The following is a 9,927-nucleotide window of genomic DNA, read 5'->3' as shown; positions in this document are numbered from 1 at the left end:
GTGCTATATACTAGGTGGGCTGTGTTATATGCTACATTGGCTGTGCTATATACTATGTGGGCTGTGTTATGTACTATGTGGCTGTGCTATATACTACGTGACTGTGCTATATACTATGTGGGCTGTGTTATATACTATGTGGTGGTGTTATATACTACATGGCTGTGTTATATACTACATGGCTGTGCTATATACTACATGGCTGTGTTATATACTATGTGGCTATGCTATATAGTACGTGGCTGTGCTATATGCTACCCATTTTGCACTTTTACAAATGCTCTACGTTAATACTTTCTAATGTTTACTTTAAAAAGTTTTCCATTAAACAATTGTCATATTCAATGTATGCAGTTTTTTCATTGCAGCAAGTTCAGCTAACAATAAAATGCCTACTGGTAACTGAGGAAGAGGGAGTAGGTCACAAAAATTGGCATATAAGAGTTTGTCTTATATAAAGCCCCTCTGCTGTATGGCATTGTAGAACTTACAATAGCTATCACTCAAGTGAAATCTGGCATTGTACTATACCTATATTTGTCTGCTGTATCTCTGCATCATGAATCATGGTATGTGATAAAGGGGGGGCCCACTGAGACTCTTTCGCCCGGGGCCCTCAAAAACCTGGAGCCGACACTGCATGGACGGTCAGGTATGAGTGCAGCCATTTATCTATTTGCTATGTAAGTTGTTTTTGGCTATGCACCAGTTCAGACTAGTTCTCTGTTCAGTCAGTTTACCATTACTTGCTATGTACTATTTTTTCACCATGCTGTGATTTTAATTACATCCAAACACATTTGGTTCCGACCTTCCTATAAAAACAGGCTTTAACATGACATTAGCCAGAGGTAAGTGTTCACACTAGGTAGTTAGGTCAGGGACCCATCCGATTCATGAGATTACCTTGATGTTGGTAGATGTGCCCACAATTTTTGGCCAAATTTTGTGCTACGCATCTCATGTGTTTTTTCATAGATCTCACAAGACATTATGCTATTCACATTTCATGTATCGCACATTCATTTGCTTTAGCACAATCGAGTGCAGCCATTTATCTATTTGCTATGTAAGTTGTTTTTGGTTATGTACCAGTTCAGACTAGTTCTCTGTTCAGTCAGTTTACCATTACTTAAACAGGCAAGCAGGCTTCCATCTTTCTTTTTCACAAAGAAGAACCCTGCGGCTATGGGTGAAGATTAGAGTCTAATATGTCCCTTATTAAGACTCTTCAAGATGTCATCTTTCATGGCCTGACTTTCAGGGCCAGACAGATTGTATAATCTGGTTGTTAGGCATTGGTATTCTCCTACTGCATGGGATAGCTGCCAAGCCTTATTTGTCTCTGCGGTCTCCCATTCAACTTCAGCTGCTGCGGGTGCTGCTGAACATAGCCGTCGGTTCCAGCGTCTTGCTCAGGTTCGTGCTGTTCATTTGGTTACTGCTCGCTCTCCAGCCAAGCCCTTAGTAACCAGTAATATTCAGGTGCAGTCCAGCACTCTGGAGCCTAAATACAGAAATCACCTTACTGAGCATGTCCGTGATGTGGCAGCTCCGGATTGGCCGGCGGGTGATGTCATGGCCGGCTAGGCGTTAGTGTTTGGGGTAGAAACTAATGCACGCCGGTACACTAGTATCATTTTATGTATAGCTATGTGAGAGAGTCTCTACTACTCTATCTGCAAGTGTTGTGAGTCTGTCTAAGCTTTGGGACAGTACACATAGGCAGGCAGCTAGCGTCAGTGGGGGCAAATAGCCGTTGGCTTAGCATCTGGTTCTTACATGTGTGTGGATAGCACAGCAGAGTTCCAGAGCAAGCATGACCCTAGTCAGGGTATTAAGCTCAGAGCATTTGTTCCGTTTCTGTGTGCAAGTGACACAGCTCAGTTGCAGAGCAACTATTTCAATTCTGTGTGCAAATGGCATAGCTCAGTTTCAGAGCAGCTATTTAGCTTCTGTACTGTTCCTCTCTGTGGAGTAACAGAGGTTGGAACTCAGCATCCTGTTCACACTGAGTGACGTTAACCCAGTGTGCAGACAATTGCTCGCTGTGTGTTCCATCATTGTTTACTAGCCGCAGTGTTCCATATCTGCACGGTGGACCCCGGGTTGTGATTGTGGAATACCCACCAGGGCCGTGGGATACTCGGTATCGGGTCCGGTACTTAAAGGGGATGTGTCACTGTGGTGGCGACCTGGTCCGTGGCCCTGGGTGCCCATGTGAAAGGGACTTGAATAAACTTTGTGTTCGTGACGCCACCTGTGGTATTCGGTCAGTGGGGACCAACACTGCTTAACACTAGGACTACTAAACTCATGACTCCGACTAGAACTACTGCAAGTAAGTAGTCAAAATGACTATACCAGTAGTCCTAGTGTTAAAGGGGTCCTTTGGGGTGATGTTATGGCAGCTAAGATGGTTTAACTTCCCACAGGTGAAGTTGGGTCCCTAAGGCTCCCGGTGTGTATATGAAGGTGGTGGGTGGTGCGGTAAGAAACAGAGAACACAGGTTTGCAGTCTCTTTACCTGGTTTACTGAAGACTTCAGGCAGCCACAGTCCAGGGCTTCAGATCACAGGTACAGGCAGGGTCAAGCCAGCTTGGAAGCGAGTTCAGAGTCCCCTTTACCAGGTGGAGTTAAAAGCCTTCCTACTAGTGCTGTAGTGTAGTCCCTTGCTGCCTGTGACTTCTGTCAAGGTCCTCACTGTTCTCTCTGTCCTCCTTAAAGGTGGGACACCAACCCATATGATAGGTGGCTCGAGCCTTTTTACAGGGTCTCTATTAACAACTCGGGCTCTATGCGCCACTGTGTCTCCTGGGTGTTAGGGTGGACAGGTGACGTGTAGTCCAGCTGTAATGCTGGTTTCTGCTTGCCTCGTGAAGTCCGACACAACTTCGGTCTTCCGGCTACCGGTATCTGCGCTCTGCAGGGAGATAGCTCAGTCGCTGCTATTTTCCTCAGGTCACTCTCCTGTGCTCCGCTCTCCTGCACGCTACAATGTGTTCTCTCTGTGTTCTCTCAATCCAGGAGCTGGATTGGCTGCATGGTCCTTCAGACTGTTCCAGTCTGCTGTCTTGCACTAACTAACTTTCCCTCAAACCAGAGTATATATATAGGGGAGCCACCCATAAGCTGGATCAAAGCTCCCTCTTCTGGCCTGTAGTGTGAACATGTTGTATGTTTGTGGATACCTGATAAAGAAGATCTTCCTTTGCTTCCCCGTGAGGAAAGCAATGCCACTGTGACAACCAGGACCCTGGGGTGTCACAATTGCACTTTATTATTAATTTTATTTAGCGCAATCCACCAACCCTAAGGCTATGTGCACACGTTGTGGATTGGGGTGCAGAATTTTCTGCACAAAATCCGCATGTCCTGGCAGAAAACACAGGTGCATATTTCACGCATTTTTTAGTGTGGATTTTGTGCATTTTTGTTGCGGATTTGATACAGATTTTGTGCAGATTTCATGCGTTTTTTACCAGTGCGGATTTCTATAATGGAAGAGGGCAGAAACACTGCAGATCCGCACAAAAGAAGTGACATGTTACTTCTTTTGATCCGCAGCGTTTTTCATGCAGAATTTTCTGCACCATTAGCACAGCATTTTTTTTTCTTATTAATTTACATTGTACTGTAAATCACTTTGCCGATCTGCAGCGTTTCTGCGCGGAAAAAAACGCTGCCGATCCGCACTAAATCCGCATCGTTTGCACACAGCCTAACACTGGTCTTGGGTAATTTTGCTCCAGGTTTACATGGCAATCATACACATGATGGGGAGGCAGTTCTCGGCAACCCTTTTTGGAGAACACATCCACAAACGCAGACAGAAAAGTGGGTATGGTTTGGTGGAAACATTAGAAATTATGGTACCTTTTTGCAGAAATACTCCTTTTGACTATTTCTCTGGATTGCCTAGCACAATAGGAATAAGGAAACCTTAAAAGGTTTGCTCATCTCTAGTAAAGAACACTTCATCCAGAGGGTGTCCTGTCCTCTTGCCTTTCCAACACTCGCCACTTGCTCCTTTCTTCTCTAGCCCAACACTACTCACTTGGATCCCCTTTTCCCCCAGATATTCCAGAAAGCTCCTTCCCCTTAGGGCTAGCCTCTCTAGTTAACCCTTTATTAAAACTAACTGGCATTTTGCCAAAGAAGAGTAATTGTCTAAAATCACCACTGACATCTAGCGGCCATTAATCCTATCACATCCTTACACATTAAATTACATTAAAGTACATGTATAAATATATTCAACCCACACGAGTTGTCAGAGGAGTGGAACATCATTCTCACATTGTGATCTGTGTTGTTAAATATGGCTGTTTTTTTTAATTTTAAGTTACTTTCGGTGAGTTGATAAGTGGAGGGCGCACCAAACTGAATTTTTGCCTGAGTACAGCAAAGCCTAGTTCTGCCTGCGCCTTTGTCTCATGCTGTCAAATAGTCCCTTTTGAACAATCAACCCAGAGATTCCCAACATTACTATATAGCTAATGTAACACTGCAGATATGACAATATGTATAATATGACTTGACAATGAAAATTATTACATCTAGTTCAATTATAGTACCAGTTTTCATTTTGGCTTTTATGACTAAGCATTGATGTGTGAAGGGGTTCATGTGAATAAACATTTTGTTTGTAAAGTGCTGTAAAATATCATGATATTAGACAAGGAATGGCTAACAATACACTAAAATAAAAACAATAAAAAGGAAATAAAGATAAAATAATATTAATGGTCCTGCATTTTATTCATTATTTGTGTACCTTGCTTTCATTGCCAGGCATTAATAGAATAAATTACAAAATAATGAAATCCTTTCTTCTACATAGTGAAAAATGGACGTATAGCATCATAATTAAACATTTATTAATTTACAGAATTTGATAAGTTAAAAGTACTTTGAAATAAAACTATTTCTACCTTGATTGTAAGTTTGGTCAGAATAATAAATATTTCAAAGGAATTAAATTACAAAATATTCTCTATAAAAGTGACCGAGTAACCATTTCTTTTATCTGAGGTTTTCGTTGTTTGCGAGATTGAGATGTGGCAAGACTTTGTTTGAAGGTCATGAAGAGGAGAAATCAAAGGTGCCAGAGCCACTTGTCTAGGATGCAGTCTGTCATCTCTTATTATACTTGTGTCTGGTTGATGTCTTGAGCCATCAGGGGTCAGTTTTCAGTCCAACTCATCCTTCATCTACCTGACTTTAGGCAACCATTTTCCATAGCCATTGCAATTACAAGGCTGTTTTCATCTCCAGTGGGCGCCATCCCTCTATACTACTTCTACTAATCCAACACTGCTGGAGCTTTTTCTTTTCTTCTTTTTCTTATTTAATTTCTTCACCTTAAAATGATTTGTCTGCAAGTGCAAGTTTTTCTCTGTAAGTAAAAGAAAGACAAAATAATTAACCATACAGAATTTAAAAAAAGCTCTGACTCCTAAGTGAACAATATAAATGAGAAAACAGTAAGGTCTGGACTGATCTCCAAAGAGGTTAAAAGGTTGGGCTCCATGACTAGGAGGCATGACTTTGCCGAGTTTTGTAAAAGATACAATTTTTTGGCATAAGCTATCAGAGATTGTAAGATGGCATTTTTCATAAGGCACAATGCAAAGTTATTGGTAGAAGGGTGGCATGAACCAGGGGAGTGGTGTTATTTGAGGCCATAAGTAATTGGTTGCAGGAACTGGGGCATATAGGGCCTACTGGGCAGAGCAGAGACAGTCGATTTTTGGAGTAGTCCCTCACCCACGCTCCCAAATGTGATTTTATGGTATTGTGATGTAGGTTAAAACCCCGACTTGTGTATGGTGTGGCCTGATGTCATGGCAGCTGACGGGCCCGGGTCTTTTAAAAGTGGTTGTATGGTGAAGGGGGTAGGAGACCCATTTTGGGAATGTCACCTCTCCCTTTTGTATATGGCAAGGAATGTTTGGGGTCCCTAATGGGCTAAGGTCTCAGAGGGAAAATTGTATGGGGCACCATTCAGTAGGAAAGCCCTGGAATCGGCACTTTGCACACATCAGGTTTTGTAGGCTGCCCGGCGTGAACCTGAGACATCATATTCCTTGGCCTCATAAAGCCCAGTTAGATACACACCTGTGTCTTGGTACTGAGATTCTAGTTCAGCTACTGTTTGGTTTACTCCATGATTTGCTCATCAAACCCTCAGTGACCTTTAGCCTTAGCCCTCTGCTAGACATAATTCATTGGGTGGATTAAGTTAGCGAACTGTTATTGGACTCTATTCTTATTGTGCATTCGTCTTGCAAAACCACTTTGATCCTGTATACCCGGTTAACCCACTGCTAGCCAGTAGCCATATAATAATAATAATTTTTTATTTATATAGCGCCAACATATTCCGCAGCGCTTTACAAATTATAGAGGGGACTTGTACAGCCAATAGACATTACAGCATAACAGAAATCACAGTTCAACCAAGAGGAGTGAGGGCCCTGCTCGCAAGCTTACAAACTATGGGGAAAAGGGGAGACACGAGAGTTGGATGGTAACAATTGCTTTAGTTATTCGGACAAGCTATAGTGTAAGGCTCAGGTGTTCATGTAAAGCTGCATGAACCAGTTATCTGCCTAAGTATGTAGCAGTACAGACACAGAGGGCTAATACTGCATAAGGTGTATGAGAACATGATGCGAGGAACCTTTTTTTTTTTTTTTTTATAAATAGGCCACACAGGGATCGTTAGGTTAATGCATTGAGGCGGTAGGCCAGTCTGAACAAATGAGTTTTTAGGGCACGCTTAAAACTGTGGGGATTGGGGATTAATCGTATTAACCTAGGTAGTGCATTCCAAAGAATCGGCGCAGCACGTGTAAAGTCTTGGAGACGGGAGTGGGAGGTTCTGATTATTGAGGATGCTAATCTGAGGTCATTAGCGGAGCGGAGGGCACGGGTAGGGTGGTAGACTGATACCAGGGAGGAGATGTAGGGTGGTGCTGAGCCATGGAGTGCTTTGTGGATGAGGGTAGTAGTTTTGTACTGGATTCTGGAGTGGATGGGTAGCCAGTGTAATGACTGGCACAGGGTAGAGGCATCGGTGTAACGGTTGGTGAGGAATATGATCCTGGCTGCAGCATTCAGGACAGATTGGAGCGGGGAGAGTTTTGCAAGAGGGAGGCCGATTAGTAGAGAGTTACAATAGTCCAGACGAGAATGAATAAGTGAAACAGTCAGAGTTTTTGAAGAGTCGAAAGTAAGAAAAGGGCGAATTCTAGAAATGTTTTTGAGATGCAGGTAAGAAGAGCGAGCCAGTGATCGGATGTAGGGGGTGAATGATGGATTAACACATCAGCTGCAATAAAAAAGTATTGGGGTAGTGGGCACTACCAAATAGTAAAGGGATCTACCTAAAGCATACTTATGACCTGAATGTGCGCAATAACAGAGTGATTATAGGGGCAAGCTGCTAAGCTGATGTTATAACAAATACCATAGTATATGCAGTGAGGTGCAAATCAGATGTAACAAACAAACAGAGCATGCAAAATATTGTATCCATAGAGAGATAAATTAAAAATACCAAAAATATCCTAATGAAAAAAGGTTCAAATGCAAAGCCCTGTAAACAAAGGTGCACTCACATAACAATCAATGAGCAATATACAAATCAGACAAGAAATAATTTTCACTCCATAAATAACAGCCCCTAAAAGAACATAGGACAGGTCAGGGATGGACAAGAGGACCCAATGAGTATTGACACAATGTGTCTTCCTCAGGAATAAGTAGTTAATGCATGTATAAATAGTATGACCAACAGTAATGTATGCCGCCATTTCTGGCATCCCAGGTGGCAAGCAATCCATGGGAGGATATGTGAAAAAAGGATCAACAAAAAGATCCTGCCATGTATTTTTGTAATCCTGGGACCAAAATCAGGTAGTCTTCACTTTGCGGTATCATCACCGATGGGGTCAGTAATTATCCCTCATTATCAGGAACATGTTCTTTGGACTGTGTTTTGTCAGCACAATTTTATTCATGTATTTGTGCCATTTTATAATAATTTGTCAGTTATTATTTCTCTTCATGAAGAGTTTCTTCAGTTTAAGGACCTTATTTTGTATCTATTGTCTATAGGTATTGATAAGGAATCTCTTAAAAAAATGTCAGTTCCCAGTTTGTTCAAACTTTTTTATGACTAGGTTCTTTATTTGAGCCAGCACCATAAAATATAGGGTTTACTTTAGAATCTTTGTAGCCTAATTTGGCTAGTATTTACCAAATGCGTCAATTATTATGTATTTTATATATTTGTTATACTGTGCACCTTGATTGAATTTGACCCTTTTTTGGTGGGTCTATTATAATGAGATGATCGGAGACAGTTTCCTTGGCATGCGAGTTTAGGTACGCCTGGCATAATTAAGATTAAGTGCTGTGTTGTCACAGGCAGTGTGTTTGTGTGGGGGGTATTTTGCGGAGGGGCAATGTGTGTCTGTTGGAGTATTTTGCCGAGGTGCAGTGTGTGTGTGTGTGGGGACATTTTGCTGGTGTGTGGGATATTTTGCAGAGGGTCCGTGTGCGTGTGGTGTTATTTCATCTGGTGATGAAGGACTTGTACTGAAACACGCATCAGGGTGTGCACCGCACTTGATCCATGAACTATACAGGTAATATCACACACCGCCCCTTGTTGGTTTCTCATGTCTGCTCTTCCATTGACACGCTATACTTTCCATTGCATTATGGGCAGTACGGTGGCTTAGTGGTTAGCATTGCAGCCTTGCAGCAGTGGAGTCCTGGGTTAAAATCCCACCAAGGACAACATCTGCAAGGAGTTTACATGTTCTCCCCGTGTTTGTGTGGGTTTCCTCCGGGTACTCCGGTTTCCTCCCACATTCCAATGACATACTGATAAAGAATTTAGATTGTGAGCCCCATCAGGGACAGCGATGATAATGTGTGCAAACTGTAAAGCGCTGGGGAATATGTTAGCGCTATATAAAAATAAAGATTATGATTATTCCTCGGACATTTATGGGGCACCCAGTTATTCCTTCTATACCACATACTTCTCAGGTGCAATCATCCATATTGCCAACCAAATATGAGTATTAGTATATGGAGCAGATCTGACCACCTGTTATGCATGGATTTTGTGACCATTTAGTGCATATTGAGTTAAGTCTTTTCTGAAATGCATACAATCCACATCTACTGGTAATACCCTCTATATTGGGTAAAATCATTACTGATAGTTCTGAGCCACTCTTTGTTCACATCTGAATTTACAGATTTATGCAGGCACTTTACCTGTGTAGTACTTACTTTATTGTTTAATCATTGTGTGTACATTTTTTTACAAGTGCAAGCACTCTTTTTTTTAGTGCCACTATATGCCAATGTTTGTCCAAATAATGTTTTTTTTATTCCCCAAACCTATGTTCTAGAATTTTGTAGAATTTTCTCTCATCTAGCAAATCTGGAAAGTCATTGGTCAGCAATTGCAAATAAATTGCCATCAGCGGATCTTGATTATTTGCATGCCCAAGTGCATTCATCTAGGTAGAAGAATCCTCATTGATAGCAGGCAAGGCTTATAAATACCATATATACTCAAGTATAAGCCAACCCAAGTATAAGCCGAGGCACCTAATTTTGCACCTAATTTTGCCAGGAAATACTGGGAAAACTTATTGACTCGATTGATTATAAGCCGGGTATGCATTGTCCCCTCATCCCCATCCTGGCATGCATTGCTCCCCCGTCCCTGTCATTGTATGCATGACTCCAGCATCCCTGTCATTGTATGCATGGCTATTTATCCCCTATCCTTGTATGCATGACTCCTGTTAAAAAAAGCATCCTATTTACCTTCCTGTGCACCCTTGGTGGCCCTGCATCTCATTCGTTCTGGCGCCTGTGGCTCTGTCTTCTGG

The 9,927-nt window shown here is 42.1% G+C and overlaps 1 long non-coding RNA gene across 1 annotated transcript in view; it reads right to left on the bottom strand.

Annotated features, from left to right (window-relative positions):
• Nucleotides 1–4,727: 4,727 nt before the first annotated feature.
• Nucleotides 4,728–9,927, bottom strand: part of LOC138656865 (uncharacterized) — a 52,262-nt gene continuing 47,062 nt past the window's right edge. The window contains exon 2 of the long non-coding RNA XR_011316982.1: nt 4,728–5,399. This is a non-coding gene — a long non-coding RNA (uncharacterized lncRNA). The remainder of the gene's footprint in view (nt 5,400–9,927) is intronic.

This window comes from Ranitomeya imitator, chromosome 1, assembly GCF_032444005.1.
Source record: "Ranitomeya imitator isolate aRanImi1 chromosome 1, aRanImi1.pri, whole genome shotgun sequence".
NCBI classification, from domain to species: Eukaryota; Metazoa; Chordata; class Amphibia; order Anura; family Dendrobatidae; genus Ranitomeya; species Ranitomeya imitator.
The sequence above is the reverse complement of the archived record's forward strand: the minus strand, read 5'-3'. Positions and strand labels throughout refer to the sequence as shown.